We start from the raw sequence: 15,680 nt of genomic DNA, 5'->3' as shown, positions 1-15,680 counted from the left end.
CTTTCAAACTTAAACTACTATCAGAGCGCAACAAAATTCCTTGCCCAGGATTCTTTTTCAAATATCTTACTACCCGAAGTGCAGCTTCCCAATGTTCTTGTCTTGGATGCTGCATAAACTGTGACAAAATATGCACAGAATAAGCTAGATCCGGTCTAGTCACAGCCAGATAAATCAATCTTCCGATCAATCGTCGATACCTTTATGCATCACTCAACAACGGCCCTGTTGCTAAAGCCAAACGATGATTAGTTTCCATTGGAAACTCTGCTGGTTTTGCTCCTAATAACCCCGTCTCCATAATAATGTCTAATGCATATTTCCGCTGACAAACATAAATGCCTTGTTTACTGCGAGCTATCTCCAAGCCCAGAAAATATTTTAATTTTCCCAAATCTTTCATCTTGAAACACTGTCCCAAGTATGTTTTAAATTTATTTAGCTCCACTATATTATCTCCTGCAACAATCAAATCATCCACATACACCAAGACATTAAGTTGCACCTTTCCTTTTATCATAGTGAAGAGAGAATAGTCTGAATAAGATTGCCGAAAACCATAATTCTTCAAAGCTGTTGATAGTTTCGCAAACCAACAACGTGGAGCCTGTTTCAAACCATACAATGATTTCTTCATTCTACATACCATATTAGGATTGCCTTTCGCAAATCCAGGTGGTATTTTCATATACACCTCTTCCTCCAAATCTCCATGTAGAAACGCACTGTGTACATCCATCTGATGTACTTCCCAATTTTTAACAGCTGCAACAGCTAGAAAAGTGCGCACTGTTGTCATTTTTGCTACCGGTACGAAGGTATCTTTGTAGTCTAAGCCTTCCACCTGATGATTTCCAAAGATCACCAATCTTGCTTTTAAGCGAACCAAATTCCCATTTTCATCATACTTCTCTGTATATATCCATTTACTTCCTAGTGCTCTCTTGCCCTCCGGCAATTCTTGCAAAACCCAGGTATCTTGTTCTTCTAGTGCTCGTATTTCTTCTTCCATTGCTTTCCGCCATCCTGGATGTCTCATTGCTTCTTTAAAATTGCGAGGTGCTGAACTCGCAGTTATAGCTGCAAGAAATTTCTTATATGGTGTAGAAAATTTTTCACAACTAACATAATATCTCAAAGGATACGGCGTACCTGAGGAGGATGATTGTGATGTATGAAGATGAGATGGACCATTTTCTCTAGTGGTGTGCGTCACAAAACCCTTAAGCCTACTCGATGGAATTTTCATACGCTTTCCTTTACCCATATCACCTTCTACAGCAACACTATTACCCGGACTGACTGCTTCAGCATATCTCTCTTGGACTGCTACACGTTCTTCTTCCATCGCAGTCATATCTTGAACTCTTTCACCATCTCCGTTTGTCGCAGTTGCATCAGGTATGCCGACAGCGTCTCCTGCTGTTGCTGTTATGCCTACAGCGTCTCCTGTTGTTGCTGTTACGCTTGGTACTGCCACACTCTCACTTGCTGTCGTTGTTGCTGTTACCTCTTCATCATCGCTCCAGTCAAACGCTGGATTCAACTGAGCAGTCTCAGCTGATACACCAATCCCCTCGGTCTCAATATAATGACCAGGCTGATCACTCTCGGTGCGAGTTGCAACTGTTGACTGCTGCACCACAGACGTTGCATTCTTATATGGGAAACTATTCTCATAAAACTGGACATCTCTTGACACTAAGAATTTTCTTTCATCCAAGTCATATACTTGCCATGCCTTTTTACCAAATGGATATCCAAGAAAAACACACCTCCTTCCTCTACTTGCAAATTTATCCCCTTTGTTATTTTGATCATGCACATAACACAGGCATCCAAACACTTTCAACTGATTATACGGAGGTTGCTTTCCAAACAATATTTCATACGGCGTTTTATTTTCCAGAATAGGTGTAGGAGTACGATTAATCAAATACGCAGCTGTCAATGCGCATTCTCCCCAAAACCGTATTGGCAAGTTGGCTTGAAATCTCAAAGCCCTTGCCACATTCAATATATGTTGATGCTTTCTCTCCACTCTTCCATTTTGTTGCGGAGTGCCTACACACGATGTTTCAAAAACTATCCCATTAGTCTTAAAATATCCACGCAATGAATTAAACTCAGTACCATTATCACTTCTAACAATTTTGATATCTTTATCAAATTGTCGTTTCACAAGAGCTATGAAATCAAGAAACGTTCGTTCAACTGCAGTTTTATTTTGAAGCAAATGAATCCACACACCTCTTGAAAAATCATCTACTATTGTTAAAAAATACTGTGCTCCACAAGACGATGTAGCCCTATAAGGACCCCATAGATCTATATGAATCAATTCAAAAATACAACTGGCTTTACTTAGACTACTAGCAAAACTACTTCTATGTTGTTTCGCTCTTGGGCAAATATCACAAACTTCATTATGCTTCTTCAATCTACTTATACCCGGCAACCTTTGCAATACTTTTTCTGATGGATGTCCCATTCGTCGATGCCACAGCTCGTATGATGCTCCACTGACTGCCATAACTTCAACTTGAGGCACACCACAGAAAATGTATAGTCCACCTTGTCGTTCACCCATTCCAATCACCTTCCTCGTCAACCGGTCCTGTATAAGACATAAACTGTTAGTACATTGTACCGTACAAACTAATTCATCAATAAGTTGTGTGACAGAAATTAGGTTACAGGTTATTTGAGGCACATAAAGCACATTATCAAGTCTCAAACCGCCCTGTAGAATAACAGTCCCTATTTTCTCAGATTGTGCATATTTCCCATCTGGGAGTCCAACTTCACAATATCTTTCACATCAATCATGTCATCTCTTCTACACGTGACATAATTTGTAGCTCCCGTGTCAATAATCCAATTCGGTTTAGTTTGCTTACCTTGCAGTTGGGACGTATTTTTCTTTGCATTCAAAAACTCAAGCACCTGTCTGAGCTGTGTTGCGGTTACTCCCATCAAATCTGAGCCGTCTGAGGAATATGTGTTATTTGACTGCTTTGTCTCTGCTATATTTAGATTATGTGCTCGAACCTGATTTCCCGTTCCTTGTCCTCTACCTCCTCTTCCATTCGCAAAACCACCACGTCCTCTACCACCAGTTCTTCCACCTCTACCATATCCTCTTCCACTTCTCGGTTTATCTCCCCACCATTCAGGGTATCCAATAAGCTGAAAACAACCTTCATCCGAGTGTCCTTGTCTGCTACAGTGCTTGCAATATTTATTTGGATCATAAGTGTTATTGAGAGGACGTTGATCAGATTGTACCTTGAACGCCATCACATTGTCATGAACTTCCGGTGTGGCGGCTACATCTCCTTTCCTAAGACGTTCCGAGTTTATCATTGTTTGATATGCTACATCTATTGAAGGCAGTGGATCTCTTGCCAACAATTGTTCACGCAAGGAACCATAGACAGCATCTAGTCCAATTAAGAAATAATGTAATAAATCTTCTTCTCTCAAAGTACTAACCTGTGTTGCAATATCACATTCGCACTTGCCACACTTGCACGTTGGTACCTTCATATATGTGATCATCTCATCCCATATCTTATTCAATCTTCCAAAATAAGCAACCACACTTTCTGTTTGCTTTTGTTTACATTCACTTAAAGATGTCTTCAGCTGGCATGTCCGTGTTCCACTTACAACACAAAACCGTCTCTTCAAGTGGTTCCATAACAAGTTTGCATCATCAAAGTCTCCCAAACTGGATCTAAGTGACGGCTCCAATGTGTTGCTGATCCAAGAAACAAGCATCGACTGAATTGCCACCCATTCTTCCAACTGTTCACTTTCTTTCGGTTCTTTGATTGTTCCATCAATGAAACCAAACTTCCTCTTAGCTATTAATGATCTTCTTATGGCTCTAGCCCATTCATCATAGTTATGTCCTTTTAGAACAACCGGTGTGATAATTATACCTGGACCATCACTTGATCCTAGATGATATACTGGATTCTTCTTTTGCGTATCATATTCTATATTCTTGTCTTTGCTTGATTCTCCATCACCACCCATTCTTCTTTTCTTTTTTTTTTTTTTCAATCAACTGGCTCGTGATGCCATGATTTGAGACTTTCCTTATAAGTCTCACAATCATGACTTACGTAAACAATCCTTTCCTAATATATACCACTTACCTTATCAGTCTCAAGTTCGTGACTGATATGGACAATACTTTCAATATATACCACTTACCTTATCAGTCTCAAGTTCGTGACTGATATGGACAATACTTTCCATAGACTAACCACTACGGTCTTGGAAAGTATTACCACTTTCCTTAATAGTATAAGAGCCCAATACTTTACCAAATAGGATAATGAAGCACGGCGCTGCCCAGACTTGGACCACTGACTACCCTTTGAGGCCTCTATTTCCCTCATCTCATCGGATTCTTTGGTGGCTACGGGTCGAGAAGAAGCCTCAGTGGAGGATGACATGATCTTGGGAGATGATGAGGTGGTAGCCGGAGGATCGCGCTCCACAGTCACCTTTACCTTTCGTTTTCTCCTACCCCATCATCATCCGGAACTTTAGTTTTGACTTTGCTGGGTGATTCAAACGTTATAGAGTGGGTTTTGGCCGCGATCAGTTGGTCACGGAGATTCTTATCGTCATGAGTTAAGGCCTTGAAGCTGCAACATTCGTTAAAACTTGTATCTCCATGGACGGGAAGGCCAGTGAGCACTATCACGTCCTCTAGAATGGGAGTAGCCTCGACCCATGATAATAGAAATTTGTAGGGGTCAATCGCCCAACGTGCGCATAAGCAGAGAATACCATCTTGGTCCATACAGAAGTACCTGAATTTTGAAGCGCGCAAGGAATCCTCTATGCCGAAGGTCTGGATCGTCTGCATGTGGTCCAGATAACAGAAAATATAGTCCACCCACGAATTCTAAATAGTTGGGACTTCATCGGATGGGCGAAGGACGACGACAGGAAACTGGTAATCTCCTATGTGGATCGCCAAGCAGGGTACATCATCCGAGGCGGATATTGGGGACGCGTTCGCTTGAGGACGAATGAACCAATCATTTGAAGAAAATAGAGGAAAGGAAGGAGGATTTAACATGCGTGGAACATAATTGTAATCAGTCGGCATAAAATCGAATCGTCGTCCACTACGGGTGGTCGCAAAAGCTCTTGGATTTCCGGATTACTCCTTGTGTCGTCGAGTGTATAAGGCGACGATCTGAGGGGTATCTCATGGTTAGGCGATTCGTCAGTCATGGTGGAAAGAATAAATGAAGGAAAGAGAAGGTAACAGACTAGTATATGAGGTAAAGAGGCGAGGCTCCTTTTATTTATGGAGGGGTAAAAAGTAACGGTTCCAAGGCACGTCAGTAACTGCTATATCCCAAATATCGTGGATTTAGATACATCCAGAAATATCATGCTTACTATAGATACATTTATCTACATCATTAACAAAAAAAATATACGTCAAAGCTATTTTATCAAACTTCTCATGCCTTTGAATGGTAGCTTGCTTCAAGCCATATAGAGATTTAAATCTTCTTTTCTTTGCCTGGAAATATGAAACCTGCAGGTTGTTCAATATATATCTCTTCTTCTGAATCACCATTTAGAAAGGCATTTTTGACATCCATTTGATGAATAATTAACTTGTGAACAGAAGCAAGTGCAATTAAACAACGAATAGATGAGATGAGAGCAATAAGAGCATATGTATCAAAGTTTTCATCAATCAAAATGAACTCAAATCTACAAAAATCAGTACCAAACACACGATAGTTCATCAAACATAATGAGCTCCTACAAAAAGTAAGTAGGAAATTCAAAAATCGTCGGAGATGAAAAACTCAAATAATTATGGAAATAAAACAGTAACGGAAATTAACATGGAAGATTTTGATCCATTTGATATTTTCAAATAATTATGAACAAAATCGTATCTATAAAATGAATGTCACGTTGGGTCTATGCAAGAGATTTACCTATTCATTTGATTAAGGGTCTTTCTTTTAATGTTTAAGTATAGTGTTTTGTGTTTTTTTCCGTACACATTAGTTCTTTCATCTTCGTTATCAATGAACAACCAACAAAGATGACTCTTTCTACAATTTGTACTTATAAATGCCGATTAATCCAGGGCCTTCGGGCCCTGATGGGGAACAGACAAAGGTCCATCTCAGGGCAACAAGCCCAACAGGGCTGCAGTAGCGAGCATCTGTCAAATCTCAAAAGCTAAAAGAAAAAGGAAAAAAGAGAACTTTTATGAAAAACACCAACTCACCATGTGTTACGGAAGGATTTAAACCTCCTGGCACCTACATTTACAAATCTACCTAACCATGTGATGAGTTATTATATAACTCCGCTTGTCCCTCTTTCTCTCCGTCCCAATGTAAATTGAATTGGTGTTATCCGTGCAATGGATATAGACTTTTAACAAGTTCCATTTATTGGCACCTAAAACACATTAATAAGATCTATTCGTTGCCGATAAAATATATATACCACAACTTGAATTGTTATATAAAGGAACACCAATACACCATGCATTAATTAGATATGTGAATACATCAACGGCCATAATTTGAATATTAATACCACCACAACCATATTACTACTTAAGTTAATCCTCCCGCCTATTAAAGTAAGCAAATGACTTAGTCATAGATTAATGTCCTGAAGATCTTTTAATTGATCGTATCCGTAATGTGATGGTCACATTGGCCGGGTCGTAAGAAGATTTCCGGTTCATTTACTTAAGAGTCTTTCTTTTAATGTTTACAAGTATAGTGTTTGGTGTTTTGAACTTCGGTACCCATTAATTCTTCCATCGTCGTCGTTATCAATGATGCAGAATAAATTAAATTTAAGAACAACTTACAAAGATGACTCTTTCCACAATTTGTATTTATAAATACGGGTTGAATGGAAAGTATACATATCAACCCATTACCAAGCTATAATACCCACAACAAAACTTCTACATCTCAAAGGTTTTTGTTAGATCCAAAAACCTTCCAGTTTTTGGCAATGGCTTCACTCGTCCTCTCAACCAATGCTATGAGAACCCAATCAATTATTAAAACCAAGTTTAACTCTTTCAAACTAGAGACTCCGCTTATTTCATTTGGACAAAAGTCTTCCTTCAACCCACTTAACCACAAGATGAAAGGTTTTCTAACTCCTCTGTGCGCTTATACTTCCGGAGATATGTTAGGTTTTCCAACTCCTCCGTTACAGTTCGTTACTTACGAAGATCTGTCCCATCAGATAGTTTATTTTGAAGAAGGAAAACATATTTCAAAAGAAGAAGAAGGAAAATATCATTATTATCTGCTATCAAACTCTATTGATACCATCATTCTAGTAAACAATATATTGTTGTTTATGTCAAGAATTACCGATAAAATGCTTGGGATGGAAATAGATCTTCTAATATGCAACCCAACGGAACTAAAGGCAGTAAAGAATGAAGTATACCTTCAAACACCCGACCCAAGTAAACTAGATTACCTTGAGGTTTTTATCCCCGGGGATGTATCTCATTTTCCAGCTCCTGTGTCGGTTTCTTGCAGTGATCTGTCCCGACTGATAGTTGAAAGAAAAGATTTCAATAATTCTGATCATTTAGGAAAAGGAAAAAACTATACTAAACTTCCAAATTTATCAAAATATATTGATACCATCATCCAAGTAAAAAATATGTTGTTGTTTATGCAAAGAAGTGGTACTGACCTGCCAGAGGTCTACGTAGTTGAAATAAATCTTGAAACACATAATCCAACCGAACTAAAGGCAGTTAAGAATAATTACCTTGAGGTTTTTATCCCCTTCCGTTAGAGAAGAGAAGACAATGGTCGAGAATGTACCGAACGAGTAATACCTATTGGTAATTCCTACAATATATTATTAGTAGAAACGGAAGCGGGGTTTGTTTAGGTTTCACAGTTTACTGTTTTTCCAAAATCTCTTTCGAGATTTTTCCTTCTGTGTGTGGTGTGTTTTATGTGTGGTGTGTTTATGTTTTTACTTTCATGGGTTATGATGAAGTAATCCTTCCATTTTTAAATAAATAAAGGTACCTTAATTTTGTTGCAAACCAATTATGTCTATTGTCTAAGACTAGATTTTGTGCCCGGGCTTAGCAAACTTGGTTCACCAATTCAATATACAACTACAAATATTAACCAATTATGGGAGTAATGGTCCTAAAACTACGGTATTATGCATGAACATTTAAATTCAAACCATATTAATAAATATTATATGCATGTGCTACGTATCAGATATTTTTTTCTTTGAACCATATTTTTAATTTGGTAAAGCTCGTCTTAGCCTCGCCCAGTCCCGAAATGATTTGGTAAAAGTCGGCTTCAACTCCGCCTCTTCTCGCCCCGTCCCGATTTGATTTTTTGTGGCTTATCTCCGCCTCGTCCGTCACTTAATATTTTTATTTGGCATAGCTCGGCTTCACGTCGTCCTCGTCTCAATTCATTTTTGCTTTGGTGTTGTCAACTTTCCGCACAAAATTGGGTCGCTGGAAAATGATGGGTTTTTTTTGTTGTTGTAGAAAAAGGTTCGTCAAAAACTTGTGAAAGTTCGATTCTAGTTTAAAATTCTAAAACTAAATCAGAAAACTAATTGTTTTCTAGCTCATCATGGTAGAAACATGCTCAAAAGTTGATTCCATCGCTAAAAAAGTGCTTACAAGGATGAAAATATATGAAAACATAGATTTGTAACGCTTCACTGTTACAATGAACGATAAAAGGGAAATACTATAGTCACTGTGGCTTTCAGAATGCTTTTCGGGTGTCGTTGTCTTTGTAGCAAAGACGACTGTTAGATGTGCGTCTTACGTACTTCGTGTTTTTCATTCACCAACGAAAAAAATTAAATCAGTGTCAAGGATAGGCCCTACATTACAATTACCCGTAATTATGTAGAAATCTAGGGATTGAGCGGCCTTAATTATGTTGAAATCTTGTATTATCTTAATTTGTATTATCAGGCCTTAATTATGTTGAAATCTTGTATTATCTTAATTTGTATTATCAAATTACTCGGAGCCTACAGCCCTCGCCTCACACTAAAAATCTTGAAGTCAAATATAGACCCGCATTAAGATTATCAAGTCAGAAACATGAATGGAACCGGGTCGAAACCCTTGTAGAAATAGAATTGAAATCAGCAAAACGAATGGATATTTTTTATATTCATACTTTTAAAAGAAAGTCTATTAAGAAATATTACATTTAACTTGCCTGATGTTTTAGTTGCCACTAATTAAAATCCATCCACTTTTTTCATTTACATAATGCTTAAGATTTGGAGCCACGCCTAAATTGGTCCACGTAGACGGGCACATATTTGCATGGTATGCCTTCGTGAAAGTTCCTTGCATTAATCGAATATGAAGCAACCTAATGATGCAGATTAAACATGGATGGACCACAAACCACATATTACCTAACCCCTGCATCGTTGTAACCGGTACGCAAAAATCGACACGATCCCTCGCCTATTCACCAAAATGACAAAGATGGTATGGCAGCAATACACCCGGTTGTATAGATTGAGGCATCCCCTCAGGCAGTTAATTAAACACCTGCAAAAGACCATATTTAACAATTATTTTTTAGAATAAACTGACATTCAAAGAAAAACTTTGTAGCGAGTAAACTCACGAACAAAATTGAGAAACTCTCTATTAAGCAAAGAATGATCAACAACAAAACCCATAAAACTGAAATCAAGAGTAAGCAAATAAATCAAAGATCAAAACATAGTAGAGAAAAGGAGAAAACCCTAACCAACCCCGTCACACACAGCACTGCTGAATCTCCATTTCTTAGCTTTATTAACTTGCTTTCCTTTCTCCTAAGGTCTTACAGAACTTACCCATCCCAGAAGATACATTTTATCTTGGTCCAAGGTTGTGTCTGCATTTGGTCGTCCACTGACAATCTCCAGCGCAACAACCCCAAATCCATATACATCAGCCTTCTCCGTAAGATGTCCAAGCATGGCATATTCCGGGCCAAGATATCCTCTTCAAGAGAGGAAAGATGGTTACTTCGATATAGATGCAAATAAATTTCACTCGATAGAATGGTATATTGAAATATGTCAGAAAGCTTACATTGTTCCTGCCACGCGAGTACTAATATGGGTCTTTTTATCATCATATAACTTTGCCAAACGAAAATCTGAAATAATATTACTGGCTTTGACATCTCTATGTACAATTCTTGGTCTTGACTCCTCGTGAAGATAAGCTAGGTCTCTTGCCGCACCCAAGCAAATTTCATATTGGGTTGGCTAACTGAGGTGTACGCCACTCTTTCCTGCAAGGTGATCGTTATTAGCAAGCATGATCCAGACCACAGTATCCACGTATATGAACATAAGAATTCCATACCAAAGAGTGCTTGATCTAGACTTCTGTGTTCGAGATACTCATAAACCAGGAGACGATGTGCCCCCTCAATGCAGCATCCATACAATTTCACAAGGTTGCGGTGCTGAACAGAAGATATGGTAGAAATCTCTGCTATAAACTGGCTTTTCCCTTGATGAGAAGTTACAGAAAGTTGCTTAACAACAATTGCTCTTCCCTCGGAAAGTGTGCCTTGCAGTACCACAATTTAATGAACAAATGGAGATTGTTGCTAAGATTTTCATCAAAACAAAAATTATCGCTGAAAAGATACTACCATATTCTGTGTTGTTTTGAACATCTCATTAGTATCAAGTACACCATTTTCCCCTATCTATCGCTGAATTTTGACAAAATAAAACAGTATAATGAGGACTTAAGTTGAAACTCGCATCAGCAATGAAAATACTTATCTTTCTTGCACATTTCATCCAACAGATAAACATAAACATTAGCTAGATCACAATCCAGTAGAAACGAACCAAATTTAGGCTCCGGTTGCAGCCTGTATTACCTGGTTGTGATGGTACCTTGCCACAAGCTCCATAGCCCATGTGAAAGGACTTTGAGAAAAATCTGAGACGAACCTTCAGACATCTCTTACGTTGAAGGGACAGTACCATGCGGCAAGCTCTCTATAGCCATATGCAAATGCAACTCAATATAAATCAACTTCCATCCTCTACATTGTGTTGCTAATCCAGTAATCGCATCTTCCTCTGGATTCCCATTATGAGTAACCCAATTCTCAAACCATTACCTTCTTATTAGGAGTTTCTTGATATATCTGAATTCCATAATATGTTCAAATATTTCTATGAAGGCCATAAGAGACCAATGATCCCAGTTCACTTGCGAAGAAATATTTGTTCTGAGATACCTGTGCAAGGAAATCTGCAAGAGCAGGACCAAATATTATAATGGCCCATGCTATACAATTTATGGGGATAGACTACATATATGTGACCCGTGCTTAATTACACAATCCAGCATTTGAGACAACCCTAAACTCCTCGAGAAACATAAAAAATAATAATTTCGCAGAGAAAGAAGATGTATTACCTTCAATTTAGAATCATCAAGTTCCTTTTCGGCTTTCGTATAAGTGGGTTACAAATGCATAGACCCTACACTCATGTGGATCTTTTCCTTTCACCATCCTTAATTACATTACTCAAAGTACACACAAAATTAGAATGAAACCAAAATATAGTACTTAAAACTTGATTACTATGACAAAGACCACATAAGTCAATTTGAAACCATATCTTAAAGTAATCCAAACCGTATTGGGTACTGGTTTTGAAGCTTTCTATAGAAGATGGAGGATTCTTAAAACTGAAACAAACCCATTTTAGAAAAAACATGATCAAGTAATTTGTTAAAACTTAAGACAGTTCTATGCGAAATTATGAATAAGAGCCCTCTTGGTTATAAATCAGATAAAATACCCAAAAGAGTAGTATGATTATTCCTCTGAAGTACTCCATAATCGGTTGATTTTGGATTTTGGATCTGCATTACCAAGAGTGAAAATCAATTAAATTTTGTTGATTAAGATTGACGGAAGGTTAAAAGACAAATGAGAAGAAAAGAAAGAAGAAGAACTAGTTTAAGATTTGGTGTTCTCCTAAGCTTTGAACGAAAGATGATTAGGTTTTTTTTCTCTCGGGAGATTTTTTTTTTCTCACGGAAGTTTATGTTTTTTTCTTAATAGTTTTTATTTTTCCGGGATTTGGACTTTTTTACAAACCTTTGATCAACAGGGTGTTGCCAAGTGTTCTCTCCATGTTTAATATGCAAACTCTTCTCTTATTAGACGCCCAAGCTCTTCTCTCATTAAAAGACAAACTCTTCTCTCAGCAAAGGGTGACGCGTATCATTCGACGTGGGGTTCCAATGAGTTAGGATTTTAAAGGAGTTGGACAGCTGCTTGACCGCGAATCATTACGCGATCACGACGTGGCAGAGAAAGGGAACTGTTGTTATTAACACGTCATGATAATTAAAATGAAAGAGATACTAGACCGTGGATTTACTTCACAAATAATGATGCAAAAATTATAAACTTACTTCTTTTTCCAATCCTTTGTTCTTCTTCACAACGAAATTAGATTTCATAGATTTGATTTTTATCACCCTAGTTTCAGCAATATCAGAAGGTCGTTTACGTAATCCTTGAGATTTCCTGTCAAAGATTTGCAATTTTCTGGAATTATTATTAACATTCAAGATGATATTATTGATGATACTATCTCAATCAAGATGAATAAGGTATTATGTTTAGCCACCCATAGAGAATTGTCATAAACAGTAGTGGAAGTGGAAGGTTTTGGCAGGGAAAGAAAAACTGAGTAGAAGGATGATAAGAAGGTTTGTTTGTTTATAGTGTTAAACTTGATCTCTATCTCCGATAGGTTAGAATTTTCCATTACTGTTCAAACACTAATGGCGCAAGAGAAAACAATACCGACCAAGGAAAAAAACTTTAAGTATTTTTGTTTGTTTAAGTGACATGGCAAAATAGAATGAGTCTCTTTCTGCCACGTATTTGAACACGTTAAAAAGACGTTGTTATGCAGCTGTTAATCAGCTAGTTATATAGCATTTTAGTGCGTGTACCATTAAGATTTACATATTTTGGACACTAAGTTTTCTATTTATATAAACTAGTCACTACACGGGTCTAGATATTTTGCATATATATTAGTGCTGGTAGTACTTCGGGTTATTGTAATTGTAAAAATAATAATAAAAAAAAAAACCGATAAAATAATTACCACTTTGTTTTCTTTTGTAATATAATATTAGGCCGTGAGTTGTATCAAAATTTGGCAGCATAAGGTGCCAAAAATACCGAAATTTTAGGAAAATGTTGAAAGAAAATTTTGAAATTTGTAAGACAATTTTGTAAGCTCGTTCATTCTAGGATGCCTTCTCTTTTTGTTGTGGTTTTTAAGAAAAGTAATTCATATAACAACTTTAATTGCAGCCTATGGCTCTGCATATAAAACTTGGCAAGACACTGTTACATAACTGGGATAATACCTCTTGAAGCATCACATTATGAATTAAAAAATTATTCAATTTCTAAGCAAGAGTATACAAAAATATAAAGCATGACACTTAACCTTGAAACTATATATAATAAAAAACTAAGGCTAATATCTAGTATGTATATTCAAAATCCATCTGGATTCCGAACTCCCATGACTGCACCAGTATTCATGTAAGTTGGCCCTTGGTTCCACCTGCGACAGTTGATGATTTCACATTAATAGGTCTGCATATGGGGACGCTCATATCGTATACATTTCTTAGCACATTTTGAGCCAACACATGACAACTTCTCTACTTAAGAGCCGCCATCTAATCAACATCAAGTGTTTCAGCTTCAAAGTGGCACCATACTACAAGTAATGATGATACTTAACCGATTAGCCGATGCTACCACAATCTCTTATACATTTCGTACTTCATCTAAAAAAATATTAAGAGCAAAAAAGTTCAGATACCTGCGTGAAATTCAAATTGTTACCTTTATTTTCTTGTATTCACGTCCCACATGCATTGGCAATTTTACCCTACAACAACAAAGAAGATAGGGCATGCTCAAAGTATAAACTGAATCAGATAATGACTGCTAGATCAACTAAAGTGCAATAGACACCTCTTCGTTTCACTAATTATTTATATATTCAGAAAACATATATTATCTCCCTGTAATTGCTTTACCTTTAGACATGGGAACATTATATTTTTCAGATAAAGATCTATAAACAATCAGATATGCATACCTCCACACTATTTTACTCCATGGTGAATTTGTTGACATTAACTTCTTATATCCAATATTGAGGTTGGGTTAGAAAAAACCCGTTTGGACCTAAAACGTTAACATTCAAAGAATTTAGTTAAGCCGTGGGATTTACTAAACCCATTTAGACCTAAAATGTTAGCACTCAAAGAATTCTGTTGAATTTACTAAAGTCCCTGGAATTTTAATGATATAAGGTATGTGAAACTTGTTTTGTAAACCGCATTATGTTCATGAATTGGTTCTTGCATAAGTACTTTGTACAATTACAAACCAAACCGATTTTGTTTCAAATAGTTCATGTATATATTTCAATGAGATGATGAACATTTGAACAACTCTCTTGAAACACATTTAGATTCATTTGATTATCTATCATGATTGATTGGTCCTCATATTTATCTAGAAGTGTTAGATGAGTACGGATAAGTTATAAGTGTTAATATGGCTAACTTCGGTTAACTATTATTGAGCCAACAATGTATACACGTTTAGTTACGGTTCATCCATATCTATATATAGGTATATTTCGTTTGTGTGTATCAAGATAATACCATCTAACGGTGGAGATTGATTGCTTAGTTTATAAGAAGACTTAGCTTCAATCTTAAATCGGGAGTTCCTCTAACGGTGAATATCAATTGCTTTCTTACTAAGCTATCTTAGCTTTGATTGTAAGAAAACTTGATTTGAAAGACTATATACGGGAGAACTCTAGCATCTCGGAAATCTAATCCCGACATTTCTGTGTGTCCTAGTTGCAAACTAGAGTTGATTGTCCTTTAACCTAGGTTTTACAAAACCATTATTAGGTTAACGAATTGAAAACTTCATTTGGGATTCGTGAAGCCGAATCCATCAATTTTCTTTGTAGTTGCGTATTCTGATCTTACTTCTTCTATCATATTGAGTTTTACCTTTTCTAAGATTTATTCGAGATTCATCTCTGATAGGTAAGATATAAAAAGTAATTACAACAGTTCTTCATCTCAGACTCTTGTGATTTCGCAATAACTTCTTTTGTTATCTCCTTTGTTTTCCCACTTCTCCTCAATCCACAACATACAGCTAAATCCTAAACGGCATGATCTACACGTGTCTACTGAGTACAAAAACAAAAGATAAACAACACGTGGTCACCGAGATTTATCTCTTGCATCATTCCTTCCCTTTTTCCTCCGTAATTCCATTGAAAGAAATAAAAACATAATTGAGAACCTAAGTTAAGTCTAACTCAGTCTTTTTTTCTTTTTTAAAACTCTTGATTTTGATTATACATTCTTATATCTAGTTTTCTTTTTCTTCCTATGATCTTCTATTTATTCTTTACTAATGTTTTTTAATTAGTAAAAAACTTGCATCATTTTAAGTCATTTCTTTGGTTACTTTGTTTTCATTTTAAATTGTCCATTTGTC

The 15,680-nt window shown here is 36.8% G+C and overlaps 1 long non-coding RNA gene across 2 annotated transcripts; it reads right to left on the bottom strand.

Annotated features, from left to right (window-relative positions):
* Positions 1 to 9,276: 9,276 nt before the first annotated feature.
* On the bottom strand, positions 9,277 to 10,633 carry LOC113345994. 2 transcript variants are annotated; one of them, XR_003358355.1, is made up of 4 exons: positions 10,430 to 10,633; positions 10,151 to 10,355; positions 9,822 to 10,060; positions 9,277 to 9,616 (listed from the first exon to the last, which is right to left on the bottom strand). It is a non-coding gene; the product is annotated as an uncharacterized LOC113345994 (long non-coding RNA). The 2 variants fall into 2 exon arrangements; XR_003358356.1 differs by having other exon boundaries at positions 9,826 to 10,060.
* Between the last annotated feature and the right edge of the window lie 5,047 nt (positions 10,634 to 15,680).

Source organism: Papaver somniferum, unplaced genomic scaffold (assembly GCF_003573695.1).
Source record: "Papaver somniferum cultivar HN1 unplaced genomic scaffold, ASM357369v1 unplaced-scaffold_85, whole genome shotgun sequence".
Classification (NCBI taxonomy): Eukaryota; Viridiplantae; Streptophyta; class Magnoliopsida; order Ranunculales; family Papaveraceae; genus Papaver; species Papaver somniferum.
This window is presented reverse-complemented; position numbering and strand designations above follow the sequence as displayed.